The 25311-nt window shown below is 32.7% G+C and overlaps 1 pseudogene; it reads right to left on the bottom strand.

Annotated features, from left to right (window-relative positions):
• LOC149534013 (uncharacterized) overlaps positions 1-25311 on the bottom strand; it is a 159986-nt pseudogene that overhangs the window by 12478 nt on the left and 122197 nt on the right.

Below are 25311 nucleotides of genomic sequence, written 5' to 3'. Positions count from 1 at the left end.
AATTAAATCAATATGATTTAATTAATAAGAAAATACTTTATTACTCTAACACCCCCCTTAAGATAAACTTAGGGAGTAGCTATAAACCTAGAAACTACTACTACAAGAAAATTTGGGTCTTGGAAATAAGGCCTAATGAGGTAACCAAGTATAACCAAATCTCTAAAAAGAGGAGAAATAGAGAAAACATGGGAAAAACCCTACTCCAAAAAGAGATGGAAATAATGTTGAAAGAACTAGTGAAGGACTAAAGAAGCTGCCAAACTAGGGAATGTCCTAGAAGATGGGAACAAAATATGATCATGAAGAACAAAACTGAAGCATGAAGATGCAAACACTACCAAATTACTAATTTGAAAAACCTCCATTGTATAGAACATGGCAAGGCAGAGAAGACTAATTCTAAAGAGTTGATCAATCGAAGATGGAACCTGTATCTTCATGGCCTCCAAAAATAGGAATGAAAGAATATATGTATATATGGTAAATGATCCATCTCACCAAAATGCATAGGTATCTAACCACTGCAATCACCTAGTACATAGGATCAAATACTGAATACGTATCTCACTCCATCAAACCAAGAAAGAAATATAACCAACATAACCCCCATATAATGTTGAGAAGTAAGACATGAACATTGAAGCTAAATGCAATATCTCCTATAGAAAGAAGAACCAAGAATATCAAGAGTGCAAAAGAATAACAAACACCTATAATGGTACATATCATCAACACATCATAAGGTTAATGTCATTAAATGAACACTCACTTGAAAAAGGAAGATGAAAAATATGGCCAACATGAAACCCCCCAAGGCACATTATAATGTAGTGCAGGTACAACAAAACACAAATATGTGCAAGATCCCAAAATGCAATAGAGTGAAACTTTATCTCAGTACGTTTGCAAAAATACTACAAAAGGATATAAAAAGAGATCAAAAGAGACATAAGGTTGATACAAGAGATAGTAGAAGCCATGAAAAATCATTTGAAGCAACGAAATTGATCTTCAGACCTAAAATAACCAAGATATCCACTAGAATGCAAAAAACAAAAAACTAAATGAGATGTGCCTAGAGTAGAATATGGAAAATAGAATGTCTCCTAGAGTGTAAAATAGAACTCCTAACTTTGATAGCCAAACAACCATAAAAAAACACCAAAACTTAAAATAACCTACACCACTGGAATGGGCTCGAAAACAAATTTTTGGTGATATCTCATTTGCAAATAGTGAAGTCTTGATGAGCAAGTTACAGCAAAAAAACCACACGTAGGTCAAAAAAGAACTAGAAGGGAAAAATAAAATAAAAATTACCACCTCAAGATCATTGCCAAATGCAATGAAAAATGTGCCCACCAGCAACAAAAATTTCCTCAAGAAGCGTGCCATTTTTTTTACAAAATTGTCTCAATTTTCATGCCAAGGAATCTTGATTTGTGCACTAAAAGAATCTTGATTTGTGTGAAAAAAACCCTAATTTGCATAGAAAAAGTCTTGATTTACACACTAAAAAATCTTAATTTGTGTGCTAAAAATTCAAATTCATGCCAAAAACATCGGTTTGCACATCAAAAAATCTTCATTTCCATGCTAAAAAATCTTTACATCACCACCTTAGGAAACATGCCCAATTTGGGAGTAATTTTTTTTGCTTCAGATTTCAACTATCCAAATTGGACCAATTTTAAAAGAAAATAGGTGTTTTTGGGCACTTTGAGCTCAACGGTGAGGTCTATTTGGGCTCAAAGTGCACTGAAAAAGGTAGCCCCCTAGATCCAATACAAAAAAAGAAAAAGAAAAATGAAACTCTCTAAAAAAAGAACACAAATCTAAAAGTCAAGCCAACCCTCTCATAAATACAAAAAAAGAAAAAGAAAAATGAAACTCTCTAAAAAAGAACACAAATCTAAAAGTCAAGCCAACCCTCTCATAAATAGACTAGGGGCATGTAGATCTAGAGCTATGATACCATGTTGAAGTTGATGAAAGATCAACCGCATAACTCTCAAGAATCACCTGCATGCAAACACCTTTCACAGAAAGAAAGAAACAAAAGCTATGGAGGCTGGAATTTCTAGATCCACAAATGAGACTTTCTTGATGAGAAAAAAAGAGATTTCTATTATCAAAAGTGAATAAATAAATTATAAAGAGATCAAAAACCTAACAAGTAACTAACCTAGGTTGCATCATAATAATTAATAAAAGAAATAATTATTATATGTCCAAAGTTTAGCTTAAGTAAACTAGAGATAATAAGTGACTTAATAATTAAATAAATATGATTTAATTAATGAGAAAATACTTTATTACTCTAACAATATTTTCTCTCAAGTACTAGTAAAAATATTTATATTTTTGAAAAAATAAAATATTGTAATATTTAGAATTAATCATAATAAAACTTAAACTTATAATAAATTTATAGGCATGCATTTACATAAAGAATAACTTGAAATCTTTTATGATATTTATTTATTAATAAATGGTATCAAAGAGTATGATATTTTTTAAGAAATAAATTGTACACGCTCTCAACTAGTGGGTGTAAATAACTAAAATTGAAGACATCATAATGTCACATCTATCGTTGCTACTATTTATACCATGATAAGTCGACTACAACATGGAAGATTCTTGGACTTCTCCTACTAATCATCCTTTCACTAAAGAGATTCAGTGGCAATATATCCTTTATGGTAGGTTGTCTATCTGGAAAGAGAGAAATAATAGGATTTTCAAAGATAAGAAGAAATATGCCAATGGTAGTTTTCAAGTATTTACTTATAACATCAAGGAAAATATGAAAATTTTGCATCCTTTTAGAAAAATGGATCCCTCTTGGAGTCTTTGGAATGGGACATCACTAGAAAATGGAACCTAGTTAAGTGTCTTGATAAATAAAAAAATTTTATAGAAAGATTATGAAGAAATAGAAAATACCCACCCCCTAACCCAAGTTAGATCAAATTAAATTTCAATGGATCCTATATTTGTAAGCCCAGTTGAGCAACTGGGGATGTCTTTTTAATAAATTTGAGGGGTAATATGTTGGTTACCTTTACGATTAATTTGGGAATACATATAGCTTACGAGAATGAAGAACTTGTGACATTTTATGGTATTAAATTGTTGACAAGGAAAGGTTATAGAGAAGTGGCGATCGAAAGTAATGCATTCAATGTGATAAATATTTTGAATCACACTTCTAACATCAGATGAAATGGAAAGGATATCATAAATAAGACAATATGCTTTCCTTCCTTGGTGGATGAAGTGACTTTCTACCATACTTACCAGGAAGGTAATAATCTAGTAGACAACCTAGCCTTATTGGTAAAGTACATCCTAGATTTCAAAATTTGGAAATACATACTATATATCCCTATGATGGTGCATGTGGTGATCATTCATGATATTGCTAACTTCAAAAATGATGACAATGCATTCATTACAAGTTAAGATGGATTCCTCTCTTTTTTCTTGGACTTCAAGTAGTTTTATTTTTATTCTTCTCACTTGTGAGTTTAATATTGTATAGATACTAGTTCTAGTGATTTTTTTTTTTTGCATTTGTGGGTTTTTGTGTTGATTAGGTTCTAGGTCTACAAAATCATCTTTCTTGTCTATTATATTTTGAGAGAAAGAATGGGTGGGGCTTTGTATCAAATTGAGCCTAATACTTGTGAATTATTTTAATAAAGATCCCAAGCTTTAGGAGATTATGGAAAAGGGGAAAATGGTGGCTTATGTTGAAGGCATGAAGGGTTATAATCCTGACCTTTCTCAACAAATTATAGTTTCTTAGGATGAGGGGAATCTTAATGTGGGATGTGTAAAGTGTATCATGGTCACTCTAGAGACCATTTTGGTAGCTATAGGTCTAAGTATGGAGGAAGATAAAATCCCTTGCAACACAAAAAATGTCATTGTTGAAGAGGCCTACAAGCTATTTTTGGATGTGGGTGTGAAAATTATGAGATTGTAGTTGGGTTTTAATAAAGAGTAGCTACCTAGAATTTGGAAGATTGTGGAAAAAATCCTCATTAAGTTTATGATGTATGAGAGAAGTTAAAAATGTTTTCACTCTTGTCTTTTTCCTATGAATCATTTTGGAGGGATGTAAAATTTCATTTTTTTGTATTGGATTTTATCTTCACTTTCCCTATCTATTGAAAAGTATAAGGTTCAGGGTATCCTTTCCCTCTACTAGGGCTTGTTGTTTAGGCTTTAAATTCCACATGGACCTCATTCAAAAAAATTCCCCTAATTTGATTGTAGAATTGAACAACCTTAAGTTCTCCTTGATTTCATCATTTTCTAAGTAGTTGCTAAAACCCCAAATTACCCCTAGAGATTATCTTATTTTGGGTAATATAAAGATTCATAGCTTTACAAACAATAAACACAAAAAAGGATGAGAAACCTAAGAAAGTTGAGGAAACTATTGAGGTATCTAACGATTTGACTAGAGGGTCTTCTTGGGCCACGTACTCACCTTGGACTCTAGAGCACTCCACCCATTACTCTACTACTAATTCCCCTAGTATTCCTTTATTCTTCCCTCCCTTTAGATTGACTTGGGTTATCCTAGGGACCATAAAATTCCTCTCTCTATCTATCCCTCCCTTCTGCCTAGGTTGGAGGGTGAAGGTGATCATTTTAGAGGCTATAGCTTTACAATAGAATGAGATTGAAATATGTTCTAATAGGCTAAAGACAATCACTAGATGAATCTTGTTTCAACTCAATATTTCATATGACAGTTAACAATTTTTCCCTTTCACTGATATATATTCTGACAACAAGAAAACCTAATTCACAACAAATGAGTTCTCCAATTCTAACTCTCTCTATTTAGAGTCACAACTCCCTCTAAAATAGATTTAGCAATAATTTATTTTATTTAAAAAAATAAAGTGAAATCTTCTCTTTTAACCAAAAAGAATGAAAGGCATTCAAAATACTTTTCCATAAACATGTAAAAGCAATGCTAAAGAGGAGATGATTTCACAAATGAGCCTTAATACTCATAGAATGAAGAATAATATACATTGATCAATTTTACCAAACATAACAAATTTAAATGCCATTCACAGATATAACAAGAAATCAATTACCACAATCAAGACCATATTCCTTATGAAATCAATCCAGATTACCAAAAACTATAAGATTTCAAGTCATTGACAACACCACATGAGGAACCAAAAAATTTGTCACTATCTTCTATTAATTAATATGGAAATAGAACTATCCAAAATATTTTTTTCAACAAAGTATTATAGCTAATTGTCCCCAAAAATTATATCTAGAGAATCAATCCCCCATATTATCAAATAAAACAACATATATAGACATGTAGGGATTTCAAAGATAGCTTTTATAACTAACTCCATATGAAGTTATTAATTATTAGATTTTATAACTAACTTCATATGGAGTTATTAACTACTAAAATTTTTAAACTAAAAAGCCTGAATAAAAAAAAAGAGAAATAACTATTGGCTGAGTGCCCCAAATTTTAATCTAACTACCAGCTATGTTGGTCATTTCAATTTGATATCCTTGGTCTGTGGGCATGTTTCCACCTAATTCTTTCCATTCCTTGTAGGAAACTTCAAATTTGATGATCTCCTTTTGTTGTTGAACTTCTAGTTTCCATGTTCTTAATTGCTAAATAGTGATCACTCTACGAGAATTCTCTAGCTTTTTGTCTTAAACCACCAGGTGATCATCATACATTATCATCATGGAATCTACCTAAGATGTGATGATACAATTCATGACAAAGACCTCTTTGAATTTTTTCATGGCCTTAAATTTATCTTGGTAGAGAATGCCTATATCTTTTAAATCTTTATTTGGTTGATCCTTATTCCCCAAGATCTCGACATCAATACATTTGATGTCATTGTCTAGAATCTATTTTAAAAACTCCAATTCTTTGACTAGATATAAACACTCATCTAAGCAACATTCAATTTCCATATTCCTCCACTCTATATTATTCCTAGACACGCATAAAATAAAAATCTATGCAAGGGTTTGGTTTCTCTACCAAAAAATTATCTATTCCATACTCCTAAACTTTGGTTGTATGGATGATAACTTCATCCCTTTTCTCTTCTTTTTCCTCCCAGGCACTCAACTTTAATTCTAGATAAACCATCATCTAATCAAATTTTGTCTTTGTCTCAATAAGTTAGAAGATATAGTTGGCTTCATGAGAGATAATTGATTCAAACCTTTCATTAAATGAATGGGAGATTGACCTGTCTCTCTTCACCTGGTTGATGAATTTTTGATTTATAGGGGAAGTGATGCCAACCATAGAAATAACATTGGGTTGTGCTTCAGCTTTGAAATTTTGTAGTGTATGGATATAATATGCTAACAACCAGATAAATTTTCAACTCTTTATTTTATTTCCAATCCTTCTAGATCTGGCTAGTGACTTTTATAGGACCAACATCAAGGATTTTCATATCAATAGCTCTAGATGTTAGTCTAAGAATAGTCTTTTCCATGTTACAATCTTGGGGTGTAATATCATCAAGGATTTTATCCACGAAGGGTTTATACACATCAGCCACCCAATGTCATATTTTCTCATCCACTTCTAATAGGGTTTCTATCTTGGGATTTTTTCTATTAGGCATTCTACCTAGGGATTTTATAACCATGTCATCCACTAAAACATTCACTAGAACTATTCTTCTTTTCTTACTTATAGACATATCAAACCAATTCAGTATGGAAGAGTCACTCTTAGGTCGAGGAGTTTCAAGAATAGGGGAAGACACAATAGCCAAAGAGTTCAAGGTGTTAGCTCCATCCATGACCTACTGGTTGCGTTGATTCATAGTTACAATCAAATTAACAATAGATTCAACCATGAATTCAATATAATTTGGTTCTATACTAACATTAACCACTGTATCTTGTTGATATCTTTTCCTTTGAGTGCTTGAATGGGCCCACCTAGCTAAGGGTCAAGGTTGAACTAAACTCTGGATAATTGATTCAATTTTAGGTTTAAGATTCATGGCACCTACATAGTAACATGTGACAACTTTATCAATACAATGAATAGGCAATGTTGACTTGGAACTAGTACACCCTTTTGGAGGTATAACTCAACTTCTCCTAATTTGGACTTCCTTTTATATATTAGCTAGTTTGTGGCTCTTTTGATGATAGGGAGATTTCTAGCTTGAGGATAATCTTCTTTGGGAAAATCCCAGTCTAGCTTAGGTAGAGGAAAACTCTCAACTTGAGTGACATAGAAAGGATCTATTACCTTCTCATTTTGATCTTCCTTGACACCCTTAACAGTCATATGCAACTTGAACTCTTTGATTTTATTCAAAGTAAATTTGGACCACCACCTTTTCCTAACTTCATAGTCTTCTTCACAATCTGCCTAGAAATCTTCCATTTGAGGAATATGAGTAAAAGATGGACATAGTTCAAACTGATCTTATCCAAATCCTTTTTAAAAAAAATCAAATATAGGGTGGAAAAAGTAGAATGATAAGTTCTATTGAAATCTAATTGAAAAGATCATTGTTGATGAAAGATTATTGAAGAAGACTACGTGTTTCAATCATTGTTTTATCATTGATGTCAAACCTACTATTTGCTGGTAAGAAAACTACTTATAAGATTCAAGTACTATCACTTAGTTGATTGATGAAGAGGATTTGTGTAGTGCCTGCCCATAGTTTGCATTTTATTATTATTGCCAAACTCTTTTAGGCTAGTTTTATGCTTGATGATTAGTAGCAACATCTTTTGCATACGTGAGGATTAAATTATCAGTAGAACCCTTGTCCAGTAGATTTAAAAATTAGAATTTAAATTAGGAACGAGGTTTATAATAAAATAAAAAATTTAGAATTAAAATTTGATGGGTTGCAATAGTTTTCCCTATCAGATTAAATTTGGAAATGTTTATTAATAAAAAAAATATTTTAAAAGTTCATGGGAGGGATTTTGTTTGGTTTAATATAAAAATAATAATTTTAAATATTACATTTAACAAATAAAATAAATAAATAAATAAATATATGGGAGGGTGGAGGCGCGCCACCACACCCCACCTCCCCCTCTTCCTTTTACCCCCATCGTAGTAAGTACTGCTATGACAATAGGTACTACTAATGCAACAATACCCTGCTGTAGTAGACAGCCTACTGACCGTGCAGGCCCTAAATGCAAGTTATATGTGTTTAAATTTTTATTTTAAAATTTGTTTTTTTTAATATTTTAATTTTTCATAAATTTAAATTGTATGTAATTTTTATTAAATTTAAATTATATTAAATTTATATTAATATTTATTAATAATTTTATTAATAAAATCTTATTAATATTTAATAAATTAATAAATTATTAATTAATTAAATTAAATTTGATTTAATTAAGTTTAATTAATAATGAAAGTTATTTAATGAAGTTGTATGTTTATTTTATTATTAATTAATGATATTAATTTTAATTAAATTGTAATTATTTTATTCAAAATCAATAATTATTATTTTAATAATTTAAATAAATAATTACCCTTAAATTATTTGGAATAATTTGATTTGAAATCAAATAGGGGATTATTGTGCAATTATTTAGATATAAGAATGGGTTAATTGTAAGGGTGAACTATGAATTTTATCTACTTGAAACATACGTTAAACTATAAACTAAAACCTTACTGTTAACTCAACTATGTGTTTTCAAAATCAAACCAAACTATGAATCTACTATGTTATCTATATGTTGTCTATGTTTTGGGTTTGGGTTGACTAGAGTGTTGACCAGTTTTATGACATCTACCAAAGGCTTGGGAGTTTTGTGTTTGTGATGTTATGCTAAATTGATCTTGATCTTTTAAACTCAACCATGGTAATGTGTTGGTATGTTCTTTAATGAGTTTTATTAAATTGTTGGTTATAGATTTCAGTGTTATTGTGGGATAATGAGATTAATGTTATGACATACTTGACTTAACCATTTTGAGTCTTCGATCAATATTTTTGGGATGCTTTCCAATTGCTTGTAGAGAACTTGTCATGCCCTGAATTTGACAAGGTAAAACACAACCATCAATTTTTTGTTTTTTTTTGAAATGTAAATTAAGGGATACTACACATGTATCTATGTATAATAGATATACTCTATCGAACTACACAGAGAATTAAATCTACAATTCATGTTTCTTAAGGATATTAGGGTATCACTAATTCAATCATGGGTTGGAGGTAATACTTAGCAACCTTTAGGTACGTTGATACTCTAACCAAGCCTTAGGTGTCATGGCTAGGATCCTAGTATTCCAAGTTAAAGTTTAGGGATATATTTTTGTTAGATGTCAGCATATATAATTTTATTTTATTTTATTTTGGAATATAAACTAGGGTACCGAGTAAGAGCTAACACAAGAGGCATACACATGACATTATTAGGTTGCAACAAAGTGTTAATAAGTTAATTGTTATTATTACATTATATATAAGGTGTGGACATGCATACGGTTCTTTTGAGTGGATATTGACTGGTTAATACTTGCTATCCTCTATGGGAATTCGACCACTTGGATTGTCCTCATATCGAGATGACATGCTGACAAGTTACATAGTTTAGATGTATCCCTAACTCATGAATATAATAGTGCATTCAAATTTGTCATTTTCATATATTTATAGAGTTAATTATTTTCATGATTATTATATTGTCCCCTTCCATTTAACATCTTTGTTAGTGCTTAATTACAAAGCATTCATAAAATTTCTTCTCCCACTATAATGTGTCTTATATATTGCACAACCTCTCCTATTTAAGATTCGTGTACATAATTTTGATATTGTGTAGATTATTTATTAGTATATTCATTCCAAATGTAATTGTCATACATACTGCTCTTTATTTATTTTATTATTATTATTATTATTATTTTAAAATTATTTATACATACCACTCTTTATATATTTTATTTTAATTATTTATCATTATTATTATTTTAAAATTATTTTATTTACTAATAATATATAATTAATTATTAGATAAATTTATCATATAATCCTAAATCTTCCACCCCTAATAATCATCCTAACTTGCTCTACTAACACATGCCTTCATTATTATGGAACCACTACTAGCTTTCTTTTCATTCACATTCAAATATATTAACTAGCTTACAAGTTTATTTCAATTCGAACAAAAATTCTACTAATTTTCTAATGGAGGTCAAACATACATAGTGGAGGTCAAAACTAACACTTACTTAACATACATAGTGAAGGTCAAAATATAAATATATTTATATCTAATTACTAAATTACACAATAGTTTTAATTTATATATAGTCACTATTGAACAACTACCCATACATATAATATTAAAGAACTTACTATTTACTAATTATTGAAATTATTACTAACTCATCCATAAGATAATTTATAATTTACTAACTTCTAACTAAAGTGCCTATACTTCTAAAAGCTCTTGACCTAAGACAATACTACACCCCAACATTATTACTAACTCCTTAAATCACCTAACTTTCCTTTATTACAAAGTAGGTGTCAATTCCTATTAATTTGCCCCATCTTAAGTTTACACTCCTTCCTATGGTGCCTAACTACTAGGCATCTTGTTCCTAACCACTACACTCCCTTTCCTAGTTGACTATGTTGTCTAGGAACACACCTTGTCTCCTTTCAATGAGTGGAGGTTCTTAGGAAGGGAATTCTGACCTTTGTCAGTTCAAACACATCTTTTCACCTTAGTCAAAACACCTTTTCACTTACACATGTGCTAACAAGGGTTTTTCTGAGGGTGAATGTGCCTAGGTTTGTATGGGGACCACTGTCCCTTTCCACACCTTGTCTCTTGATTACTTGTCTTGGGCATAAGCACCTAGTTAAATGTGCTCCCATGGTTTTACGTCTACTTTTTTTAAAAATTATTTACTTCAATTTTATGTTATTTCATCCTACTTTATGGTGTCTAGTTAATAGTAATTTGGGATGGATGGTTTATTTTATTTTGTTTTATGATTGCATATATCACTAGTATATTTGGATTCATTTTTCGACCTTTATTGGTCAAATTTTTGACCCAAATTTTGACCAAATTCGACCAAATTTTGACTGAACTTGACCAACCCATTGGTTGATTTTTTCAATATTGACCAACTCACTGGTTGGTCAAAAATTTGACCAATCTATTGGTCGAATACCCACCAAAGCCATTGTCTAAATTCATACAGGGATTGATAAAAATTTTGATCAATGAAATTTTGACAAACAAAGGTAGAAAAAAATTTACACGTTGGTGGAAATTTCGACCAACAAAGGTAGAAAAACAATTTAGGCGTTGGTGGAAATTTTGACCAATGAAGGTGGAAATTTTGACCAACAAAGGTAGAAAAAAATTTAGGCGTTAGTGGAAATTTTGACCAACAAAGGTAGAAAAAATCTAAGTGTTGGTGGAAATTTCCACCAACAAAGGTAGAAAATTTAGGAGTTGGTGGAAATTTCCACCAACAAAGGTAGAAAAAATCTAGGCATTGGTGGAAATTTCGACCAATGAAGGTGGAAATTTCCACCAATAGGTAGGTGTAAATTTTTTTCAAGCATTCTATAAAACAGTTCACATGTCTTGCCTATGATATGACATTTTACATGCATCCTACACTCTCTCATCCGATTGATGATGGATTATGTAGAGTGACCTAAAAACCATTATTCTAAAAAACACACACAATGAAATCCAAAATGAACTTGCACTACAAATGGATTGTGGAAATCTGATATTGTTAATTTTGCATGCATATCTATCAGGACAAATATATGTTTAAGTTGTGATTGTCCTGGTAGACATGCATGCAGTTTTACCAATATCATATTTCCACAATCCAGTTGTAGTGCAAGTTCATTTTGGATATGATTGTGTGTTTTTTAGTATCATGGTTTCAGATCACTCTGCATAATCCATCATTAGCTGGATGAGAGAGAGTGTAGGATGCATGCAAAATGTCATATCATACGCAAGGCATGTGAACTATTTTATAGAATACCTGAAAAACACTGATAGTAACTAATATAAAGAATATATAATTAGTTATATGATTGAGAAAAATCATGTACCAGTGAGTTGGTCAAAATTTTGAGCAAAATAATTTCAACCAATGGGTTGGTCAAATTTGGTCAAAAATTGGGTCAAAAATTTGACCAATAAAGGTTGAAAAATGAACCCAAATGTACTAGTGCAAGTATGCTCGCCAAGTTGACTCTTTGAGTTCGGTCATCAAGTCACCCCACCAAAGTGCCTCATCAAGGTTAGTCTTCAGGTTTGCTCATCAAGCTTTCTCACCAAGTCAGCTTGCCATGTCGCATCTCTAAGTGGCCTTGCTAAGTCGGCTCACCAACTTGCCCCACCAAGTTGCCACTTTAAGCCCACTCACCATGTTAGATCACCAGACCAACTCAACCTTATAAGCATCACCTCAATGCAATGGGTACTAAATAAAAAATTTAAGCTGATGAGAAATGGTTGTTATGAATTCAAATTTGTAAGCATCACCTCAATGCGATGAGTATTAAACAAACAATTCAAGCTGATGAGTATGGGTTCTTATGAACCACTACTCATGAAATATGCATTAAGTCCTAATAATACATTATAGTGTATAAGAAGTTTGAACCATTTACTATCACACCTTGTGCTAAAAAACTATTAGCATCAAAATACAATCTTATTGATGAGAGTTTTCATATAAATTGCTATAATTTTTTTGTAATCAACTACCATTTTCAACAACAAAAAAGACCTTATCCATCTGACCATCCACAAGATCAAATGTTACATAAGTGACACCCTACCCCACCCCAAAAAAAAATGTATACTAATAATGGTATTTTCAAAACCCTGAGATGACAGTCAAACATTCCTCTAATGTGCCACCACCACATAGGAGACATCTCCCTCAAAGTGGGGACATTGAAGGGATGATAGGATTTCCCTAATATACTCAAGAAACTCAACCAAGTGTCTCTTGAATATCTCACAAACTTTAAGTTGTTTGCCACAACTTTTAGCCATTTAACAACATTTTTGGGACCCCAAGATGTCGAAGAAACATTCCTATGGTGTGCAGTCACCACCACTACTAGGTAGTAGATGTCTCCCTCGAAGTGACAATGTTGAGAGGATGCTAAGATTCTCCAAGAACTCAACAGGCCCAACAACATTTCAAAAGCTTTAAGCTTTCCACCATGTTTTTTTCATTTGACAACAACATTCTCGAGATCCCACAATGGTAATAAAACATACCTCTGCTGTGCCACCACCACCACTCCCTTAAAGTGGGGACATTGAGAAAATGCTAAGACATCCCTTGGCCTGCAAGAAAATCAAGAAAATCAATGTCTCTTGAACATCTTAAAAACTTTGTGCTGTCCACCACATCTAACATTTAAATGGGGCATTTTTAAAAATTTGGATCACTAATCTTGATTTCTAATACTCTCATTTACCCCACCCACACCCTAAACCATTAAAAAAAAGCTATAAAAATTGCATATCCCTTTTCATGTAGACCAACAAGATACCTCAACTTCATTGTTAGTTCTCTAAACAGTTGTGAGTTGGCTAGAAATACTAAAATAGTGAGGACTTGGTGTTGGAGAGAATAATGTGATAAATTATGAAAATAGCATGCACCACTAAGGGCATGTAATGTCAAAGACCTTAAATTGGATTTGGGGGTGGGAGCCCAGCCCCTCCATCCCATCATATGCCATGTAAAAGAATGCACAAAGGGCACTGCTCCCAAATACTATGAGAGGTGCTACCAATCAACCAATTAGGGGCTCTACTCCCAGGCCCCTGCCAAATAATCCCCAAACTAGGATCCTTCTCCCCCTTGCCCCCAAAACTTCCCAACTCATTCTATGACTCCCTAACACATGAAAAATGTCAATATATTATTCTTATAAACTCGCATATAAATAAAAAAGAAGATATGAGATTGAAATTTACAAACAAAAGATAACACTGAATCAACCTTATAGTGTCCACGAACACTAAAAAGTATAAACAATTAATTAAAGAGTCAAGACAATGATGGCTCATGTGAATGTGTGTGGTATATATTTTAAAAAACTATTAACAATGTGCATAGAAATATTTTGGATCCTTGAAACAACAAGGCACTAAATTGAATGAATGTAAAAATGGCCAGCTCAAGAAATTACATCTACAAATGGGTCCACTTTAAGACTTGTGTAAGAGAAGTTACCTATAATCAGGTGATTTGCAGTTGCATTTCTTACAATAGTAATAGGAGTAAGGAAAGATTTGCAAGAAGCATACCTGCAATGCATTTCAAATCGATGGCATATGATTTATAAATGATCCAACAGTTCATATAAGAAATCTTTACCTTTTAAAGGATACAGAACATGTTAATATAAAAATTGGATGACAAAACTTACAAGAGAGTATAATTCTCCAATGCGGTTTTGAAGAGGAGTTCCACTCAGAGCCCACTTGTAAGATGACTCTAATGAGAATACAGCTTTAGCAGTGCTACATGATCGGTCATTGATAAAATGGGCTTGACATATAAAAGAGTCAAACCCTAAATGATTTACAACAAAGTAAGAAATTTAATTATTTTCACAAATGAAGCACTTTCTCTACTTCAAAAACATTTAAAATGTATCATAAATATCATCTATTTGATTGCATACTATGTATTTCTTGAGTAGTTATTGTCACTGGCAAGACTCCATAATTGAATATATCAATTTCTTATGTTACAAGCTCTATACTCTATCCAAGAACCATAGAAAATACAATGTAACAAACATACCTCATCTAATATGATGCAATCCCATTTGGCTGAATGCAGAACTGATGTTCCAATGTCATTTGATGAGCTTGGTACTACCTTATTTCCAATCTCCTCAATGTCATCAAGAATTGAATTTTTATTTTTCCTACTACTTCTTTGAGAATTCGAATCCATAGCACTCTTACTAATGCTTGACACTTTAGACTTTCCTTTACCCTTCATCTTTCCCTTGCTAACATCTACATATTTATCTTCATCAATTGTTTTCTTTTTTGAGGGTTTCGCATAGACGTCCTATTTTCCTTTCTTTTTAACTTATTTGGATTTCTTTTTAGATCTCATAGCAAGAGGCCCACAAAAGCATCGCTGGTTGCCTAATCATTTTGGATAAAAAAATTTACAACACCATTGAAACCTCTTCTTTGTAGGCATCATTTTCTTTCTATGCTCTGACTCAACAATGTTATATGTGGTCAAAAAATATCATAATCAAAAAGTTTTGTAATATCTTTACATCTGTTAGCATCATGAAAAACTAAAACTTTAGTGCTTCCTTCACTTATGAACCTTGCAATCTCATTTCTCCATTGGATGATTGCTACCATTGGACAAACAACAAGAGTGGCTTTAATCTGAGGCAAAACCTTAGATTTTCTACTCGACTCTCCTTCAATTTTTGATAGCTTAGATGAGTTAGTAGTAAGAGGTGCCTTCAGTTGCAGGTCATGACTAGTTAGAAAAAGGGATATTGCCTGAATTTTTTTTCCCATTCCCATTTCATCTGCAAGAATGCCACCTTTAAATTCAGATTCTTCTTACTTTAGACTCCAAGCTAGCCACTCCTTTTGGAGAGGTAATAATGGCATCAACATCTCAGGGGGTGGCTCTTTCTCTTCTATGGGACCCTTCTTTTGATAAAATGTATCTAAGTCAAGCTCTCCATCATCTACCCAGGATCCCCAGTCTTCAAGGCCTTTTTCCCAAACCTGCCAAATCAAATTGTCAACAATGCCTACTTCAGAATGTAATGGCTTATTTTCTTTTCGCTTCCTCATTTTTTTGCTTCTCTGTGCATCTTTTAATGGTTTTGACCTCTTTCATTTATTTTTGGACTCCTGGTCACTAGAAACAATTATTTCTTCCTCACTGGTTGAACCAACATCCTGATCATCACTTATTTGCATTTGAGGTTCAAAATCCAAATCTTATATGTCAGATACAAACATGTTATTTTGATTCACAATTGTCTCATTGATTGGATATGATATTTTATAGATGTATTCTGCATTCTACTGCCTCTGTTGGGTAATATCGCTTCCATGGTAGGTTAATTATCTGAAGGACAAGCAACAGGTTCAAACAACTTTAGGCACTAGAATATCACTCATACCCAATACAATTTGCATCATTAGCTTTTATTTCAAAATATGTCATTGGAAGAAAATCCTTTTATAATCAATCACTACATAATCCTATTTAAACTCCACAGAAACTATAATTTTGTACTCCGCCATGCTTCAAGCTCATATATATATGTTTTGTTCAGAGTTAGGTAAGGTGGCTCGAGATTAAGCAGATGAAACATTGTTAATATAGACCCTAGTATGCTCAAGATCAATACACAAAGAAATCAAAACTAGATATTTGAAAACTTCAGCTAATACTAAAAGACCAAACCAGGCTATACCTCAAGTAAAGTATTCACTTTTTAAGGACTTCCTTAAGTTATTTGTAAATGTACACCATAAACCAAAATTAGAACTCAAAACCAAAACATAATTTATGATGATATAGCTACTAATTCAATATCTCTTTGAAAGCTAGTTTCTTAACCTAAATTGATGTATATACACTATCCTAAAGGCTGCTTAAGACCCTGAATACACAATGCCAAATATGCACCACTAAAAATGTGTCCACACTCATCGAATTCATGGTCACTGGCTACAAGCACCTCTGCATTAGAGAGCATTCCATCACTCTCCATGTGGTTGACAAGAAGTGTCATGACTATAACAATGACAATGCAAACTGTGTCAACCAAAATGTGGCATGATTTGAAAACCCTAAGAAAAATAGATGGAATAATAATGTCCAAGCCACAAAAATTTCCGCTAAAACAACCAAAAGAGATCCCAACATTAAGAAAGAAAACCATCATCTCTACCATTACCATATTTTGGCTCATCCACAACGACCATACACAGAAAATTCCCAAGTCTTGAGTGTCTCGCGCATACAAGTTTCTCATAACAATGAAATAGGGAAATCAACCTTTATCATTTTAACATATGAAGCCCGTTTTGGTCAAAATTTCAACCAACATGGGCTTCATTTTAAAAAAATTTGATATTTTTCTTTGCATATTCTGACCAATCTAAAACATTTTAATAGATGGTCAAAAATTTTGGTCTAAATATGGAGTCAAATGTACTAGTGTTGGAGCTTTTTCCATACTCATAGGCCTACACTTAGGGCATAATGTTGTATAGTGTTCTTGATGTGAGGGGCATAACATTGTATAGTGTTTTTTGATGTGAGTAGCCATATTTTATTTATATTAGTTTGTTCCTAGCCATTTAGATAGAAACAACTAATTTATTAGTGTCTTATACTAAGGATCTTAGGTATATTCCTTCTCAATTTAATATTGGTCTTTAATAGTCATGGATTAATTTTCACACTCTCATACGTTTTCCAGAGAATAAAAAGTGTAGCTACGAGAAGGTAAAATTTTGTGTCAAGAGTTTTATTCTACATATTTCTTTTAGAAGACCAGAATCATGAAATGCCAATGATTTGACTCAACTTCCCTACCAATTTTAATTTGCAAGTGGAAATTACTATATCATTTATCTCATCTAAGGGGCTATTAGAACTTGAAATAAAAATGGATTAATTTTCATGTATATACAATGACTGTCAAAACATAATAATTTTTCTTCCATTTTATTGAATGCATACTCTATAAACTTACAATGCACTCCTCTATGTTTTGATTTAAATCAACTATATCGAAGAAATATATCAAATATGAACTATTCTATTAAATGATTTATAATTAACATAAGAAGAAGGATCTTATTACATAACTTCTTCATAATACATCAAATCACATATTGTAAAACTCATAATGAATATTCCTTGCAAAGGCTACTTTGTTCAATTTTCTCAACTTCACAATTTCAACAATATGCAATATTGTGAGAATTTCATTTTTATATCACATTGAAACAAAATGGAGACTTAACATCACAACATATTCTATGATAATATGAGAAGATTGGTCTCTCTACACACTTGGTTTTTCAACATTGTCAAGGGTGAAACCCTAATATCTTCAAGGAATCCATCTTCACAAAAGCTGCAAACACACACAAACTAGAAACCATGGAGGCTCAGCTCCCATTCTAGGCTTCCATGAAGCCACCCACTAAGTAGGGGAAACAAGTTACAAATGGGATACACAAACACTCATCACTTGCTAATGCAAGAAACACACCACATAACACCAAACAATCCCTTCCATGGCTTGCACATTGATTCAACATTGGAATCATAAAACATTGGGTGAAGGTGGGCTCTTCAAGGAGAAGATTTTCCATGTCAATACAATTCAAACACATTGAATTTCACCATCCCTCTATAAAGCTTGCATGATCTATTCTTCTCTCCACATATTCTACTTATCACCCCCAAATTCATATTTCCACTTATCACCCCCAAATCACAATATCAAGACAATGGCTTCAATGGAGCCCATACTCCATGAAATCTATCCCCCTTCTCTCTAAGAGAAGAGGATCTCTACTACATTGTTGAGTCCAAAGAACCCCTTCACCTAAGGCTTCTCTGGTGAGTGAAGCCTTCACAACCATGATCACATTCAACATTCAAATCAAAACAAGAAAATCAAGAAGGAAAGCCAAGAAATTTACATGAACACAATACACATTCACACTGTCACAACACAATACCAAAACCTAAAATACAAGATTCACCATACATTTCATGATCCCATGAAAAATACTCCATGCTTTTAGATTAATAATGCAATACTAAAAGAAAGAAAATGAACATGGTTTTGAACCATCAACCTTGGTCCAAGCTAAGGCAATGATATTTGTTGTAGAGCTCCCTTAGTACTCCTCCAAACCATAACTATCTCTAAACTTAGAGAGTGGGTGAACACCCCACTAGTTTGTCCAAGACTCTCTAATAAGGCCTTCTCACTAACTATTTTAGCAAAGACACCAAGCCACTTCCTCTTACAAACTTGTCTCCCTCTAAATTTTCTATATTTGACTTAGTGGAAACATGGGAGAAAACACATGTGACAATTCCAATTTCGAATTGATGGAAGAATGCATGGGTAAAGGGACCCCCTAGGCTATCTAAGCACTAACATGATCAAAATTAGGTCCCTAACATATTATACTATCATATGGGAAACTCATTTTCACATAAAAGACATTTTGGGACCACCTAATGACACCTCAAAACCCTAGTCAAGTCCAATTTTTAATTTCCTTTGATTGTGACCCATCCTACCCCTTGTCAAGTGGGTTTACTTACTCATTAGCAAGGTAATTAGTTTTAGGGTAAGATGCCATTATAACCAAAACCCTAGATGACATGTCATTACACACAAAATCCACAAGTGTCAAGTGACACATAAAATCACATTCCACATCACCATGACATGTCCCTAATGCATCTTTATTGTTAAACATTTCCACATACAAGAAAAATTACATTTACAAAATAAAATACATCACAACGAGGCTTTTGAATCTTTCAAAGATTAACCTTGGTTAAACTATGTTCACATAGGTTTGGAACATGTTCCCCCCAAGAATTTCCATGGTTCCACTTCCTGCACATTAAACTCGAGCATTAGTAGTCCAAGGAGGTCATATAAAATATATGTCATAAATGCATATAATTTCAAATTTTATGAAATCCATATTAACATAATTCAAATAATATTTCCTTTCCTAATCATTTCAAATAAATCATTCAAGATGTTAGAATATCAAATCTGCATATCACAAACCATCATAATCAAATTAATGTCTATCTACATATCATATTAAATCATGAATCATCTTAATCAAATTAACATTTTGCATCACATAAAAAATACAATTTCTATCTTGTCATAAAGTTGCATCCATATGTGTTTGATCATCCCATACACAATATCAAGTTCTTAGTACATATCATAAATGCAAAACACTACTATAATGTCAAAATCAATAGGTAAAACAAACCACTATCCATCTAAGTCTCAAATAAGTGTCAAAATTGTTAAAATTCTTTAGAATAACTGAGAGGAGTGGGGGGGGGGGGGGGAGGTGTGAATCAGTTATCCAAGGTCTAAATGCCCTAATAATACATTTTCACTAATTATAGTGAGCCCATTAAACTATTCACCCATTCAAGCTTAAATCAACCATCGTAGAAAGTTACAAAAAATTAACATGCAAGAATAAAACATGCAGGATCAACACTTGACACAGTGATTTACGTAGAAACCCAATTTGGGAAAAACCACCAGTAACATGCTACTCAATTCTCACTCTTCTAAAGTGATGCCCTATTAAAGGCCTGCCCTGTTAAAGGCTTACAACACACTTTTTAAATGTAACCTTGTTAGAGGATTTCACCATACTATTAGGAATGGGCCTGGTTAAAAGACTTTGAAACATTCACTTGGAATGTCACCCTATTAAAGGATTTACAACATGGCTATTAAACCAACCTAAGTCCATAGGATTTATATTAACTGTTACAATTGCTAGAGAGTAACAATAATGGCTTTTGATCTGATACAACTTACAACATATCTTGCAGATTACAGATCACACTTTAGTTCAATCTTTTGCTTGGCTTTAATCATTGCAGCTCTGACAACTTGTCATCTCAAGCTTTGTCACCTTGAGTCTTCTTTCTCATCATACCAATGCAATCATATCTATGGTCACCTATCGAAACAGAGTATCTGCACTTTCTTTCTCCTTGGCACCTTCTTTAGCACTTCATGCTTTCATGCTTGACCATTATCTTTGCTTAGTGACCTTATGACTCCTTCAATAGAAATCTGCAATACCTTTCCTGCTTGATTCTCCCTCTACAACTTTAGGGTTTCAATAGATTAGGTAGGATACAATGTATCTGTCCCATATCTTGCTCTTATCTAGAAACTTCATCTAGAATCCAATTGTATTCACCAAAAAACATTTTACATAGTGTTCTGTGCCACCAACTCATCATTCTTATCTTCTATTTGATTCACCAAATTCTAGAGAGCTACCATGTCAGCTCAGATTTGGTGTATCTTAAATTTTCAAAATAATGCAGAAACTCGACATTATTGATTTACTGATGCTTAGCTTCTTCTGTGTTACTCAACACTTGTATCATGCTTGACACCTGATCTTCACTCAGCACCTGAAGATCACTCAGCACTAACTAGCTTGCTCGACTCTCTCTAATGAACTTAGTTAGGCTTTACAAATGACTTAGCTAAACCTTACATCTTTGATGTGTTTTAGTGTGTCCATTCTCTATGTCTTAGAGTATGACATCAATACACTATTTCATCAATGGCTTAGCTAATCCTTATTCTTCATTATAACATCATAACTTCAACCTTTCTCTAGGTGCTCTAGTTACATCTTATTGATTGCCACCTCCTTGTTAATCAACCAATTGATAGTATTTGGATCACTAAAGCAATTGTCATTCCTACAAGTAGCAAGTTTGACATCAATGACAAAACAATGATTGAAAAAATTCTTTACTAGTTCCATTACTTTCCATTAAGGATCTTTTCAATCATTTCCAACAATCTCCCTCTTTGGCATTGATGGCAAACCAAATTGATCAATTGATCAACTTAGTTACCACCAAAATTATATACGTTTTCTTCTACTTTTTGCTTCTCCCTCTTGACTACTGCATCCTTACTAATGATCTCATATATCTCCATATCTTTACCTTTTAGTTTCTCATAAATCTCCCTCTTTCATATATATCCCCCTCTTGCTTTGTATTGATCAGTGTTCTACATATATCTCCCTATTTGACATAAATGCCAAAGATGTAGCATCTTTAGCATGTGAAATATAAGCTTTGCATCTCATGTTTTCTCCCTTTGTCACCATGCTTGTGACTGATTTGGAGTTTCTGCTCCTGCTGTCATCCTCTACATCATTCTTCTAATATTTCAATGAATTTTTCCTATTGATGCAAGGCAACTTCTTTGTTGCTTTAAATTTCTTGAGTTAGGGGCATTACCCCCAAATTTCCTCTAAGATATTCATAAGCATCCTTGGGCAATGGTTTGGTGAAGATGTTTGTAGTTTGTTCCTTTGTGTGAATGTACTCCATCTTCACTTGTTTGTCTTCTGCCAATTCTCTGACATAGTGATACTTGATTACAATATGCTTGGTTTTTGCATGCATTATTGGATTCTTAGATATGTTTATAGCACTTGTATTATCACAATACAATATCACAGGTTTGGTTACCTCTTCTTTCATTCCTTTCAATAGATGTGTGAGCCACACAATGTTCATGCAATTGACTGCTACTGCCACATATTCTAATTTTGCAATGGACTGAGATGTGCATTTTTATTTCTTGCTAGTCCAAGTAACTAGCCTTTTACCTATAAAAAATGCTCCTCCACTTGTGCTTTTCCTATCATCAATGTTGCCTCCCCAATCTATGTCTGTGTATGCATTGAGCTCAAACTTCTCATTCTTTTTGTAATATAGGCCAAAATCATCAGTTCCTTTGAGATACCTCATTATTCTTTTTATTTCTATGAGATGATTTTCATTAGGATTAGCAGAGAATCTAGCCACTATTCCAACTGCTAATGGTATGTCTGGTCTGCTATGTACAACATATTGTAGTTTTTCAATCATGGATTTGTACATTATTTGATTGACTTCAGTTGATACATCATTTTTGGATAGCTTATGTCCTATTGCCATTGGTGTGCTGACTAGTTTGGAGTCTTCCAATCCAAACATTTTAATTATCTCTTTGATGTAATTTGATTTTCATAAATATACCATGTTTTAGTTGATGTACTTGCAATCCAACAAAAAATTTGATCTCTCCAAACATAGACATCTCAAACTCAAGAACTTCCTTTCCCCCAAAAACTATGTCATCCATAAAGATTTTAGATACAATAATATCCTTACCTTCATTTGATTTGATGTACATGTTGTTATCATCAGTTCTTTCAAATCCTATTTGCACTAGATACTTGTGAAGTCTCTCATATCATGCTCTAGGTGCGTGTTTCAGACCATAGAGTGTTTATGTAGTTTACAAACCATATCCCTATTGTTCTCATCAACAAATCCCTCTAGTTGTTCAATATATACTTCCTCTTCCAATATACCTTTCAAAAAAGTAGACTTTACATCCATCTGATAGACTTAAAATCTTTTATATGCAACATATGCAAGTAAAGTTCTTATTCCTTCCATTCTAGCAACAGGGGCAAATGTTTCCCCATAGTCTAATCCTTCTTCTTGAGCATAACCCTTACATACTAGTCTGGCTTTGTTTCTAGTAATCTCACCATTCTCATCTAGCTTGTTTCTGAATACCCACTTGGTGCCAATTACATTCTTGTCAACTGGTATGGGAACCAAACTCTAGGTTTTGTTCTTCTTAATTTGATCAATCTCTTCTTCCATAGCCTTATACTAGTCACCATCTTGTAATGCATCATACACTATTTTAGGTTCAAATTTTCTTAACAAACATGATTTATTTCTTAGTCTATTCCTTGTCATTGGTCTTGCATCTTTGTCACCAATTATCTGTTCAACAGGGTGATGTCTCTTCACATATTTGGATAGTCTTGGTTCTGTCCTTGTTTCCATGTTTGATCTTTCAGATTCAGGGTCACTATGCACTTCATTGTAAGGTAGTTCTACATCTCTTTCATGTGTACTGACTTTAGAATCAAAATGTACATTTTCTTTATTCTACAACTTGGCTTCTGAATGCAACTCGACATTTACTGGTTGTGACTCGGCTGAAACTAAAACTTGTTGTTGAAACCCAATTTGATTGATAGCATCCTCATCAATAGGCATTCCTTTATAAGAATACACAAAGGTTCTGTATTCATCCATTCTCTTTGGTTTTTCAACTTGGACATCTGTATGCTCATCAAAGTTTACATTTGCACTTTCCAAAATTTTGTCATTGTTAGTATTTAAACATTTATATGCTTTACTTCTAGTGGAGTAACCAAAGAATATGCCTTCATCAATTTTTGCATCAAATTTTCCATTTCTAGGATCTTTAAGGATAAAGCATTCACAACCATATATTTTGAAATGCTTTACATTGGGTGAGTGACCATACCATAATTCAAAAGATGTTGCACTTGTACTTTTCTTGACTTGTACTCAGTTCAGTGTATGAACAACCACACTTACAACTTCTCTCCAATATTTTAGAGTAACAGTCTTTTCCATCATTAATGTTTTGCACAGTCAATCATAGATCTATTTCTTCTCTCAACAATTCCATTCTTTGGAGGAGTTCTAGGAGCTGATGTTTGTCTCTTGATTCCTTTGTCATTGCAAAATGTCTCAAATTCATTTGATGTGAATTCACCACCTCTGTCTGATCTCAAGAATTTCAAATTCTTTCTTGTTTCTTTTTCAACTCTATCCATATACCACTTAAAAATTTGAAGAGCATTAGATTTTTTCTTTAAAAACATAACAGTCATCATCCTAGAATAGTTATCAACAAACAACATTATATATTTATCTCCTTTATAGCTTTGTACTTCTATTGGACCACATAAATCAGTATGGACTAACTCAAGTACTTCTTTAGATGTATAGTTTTTACTCTTGAAACTTGACTTAGTCATCTTTCCTAGATGACATTGTTTGCACATGATGTTGTTAGGCTTCTTTAGTTTAGGTAAACCTCTGACTTTCTTCATTTTATTGATATTGACCAGATTATCAAAGTTGACATGACATAGCCTTCTATGCCATAACCATACATCATCAAATTTTGCAATAAGACAAGAAGCATTTTCCATATCAAGATAAAATAGATTACTTCTTGTTTGATCTCCTTTTCCTATCAATTTACCATCAATATCATAGACTTTTGCAATTTTTTTCCAAATTCTACTTTGCACCTTACATTGCCTAACTATGAGACACTTAGCAAATTGTAGTTTAGCCCTTCAACATAGTATGCATTATCACATGAAATTTTCTTTGTAAGTTTAATGGAGCCTTTTCCTTTGATTTGACATGGCGCATCATTACCAAATCTAACACTATTTCCATCATATTGAGTAAAGTTAACAAACTTACTTTTGTCTCCTATCATGTGATGTGAGCATCCACTATCTATGATCCATCTTTCATTC

Source organism: Cupressus sempervirens, chromosome 10 (assembly GCF_028749045.1).
Source record: "Cupressus sempervirens isolate cs-2001-9-10 chromosome 10, ASM2874904v1, whole genome shotgun sequence".
NCBI lineage: Eukaryota > Viridiplantae > Streptophyta > Pinopsida > Cupressales > Cupressaceae > Cupressus > Cupressus sempervirens.
Note: the sequence above shows the minus strand (reverse complement) of the source record. Positions and strands in the feature narration are given on the sequence as shown.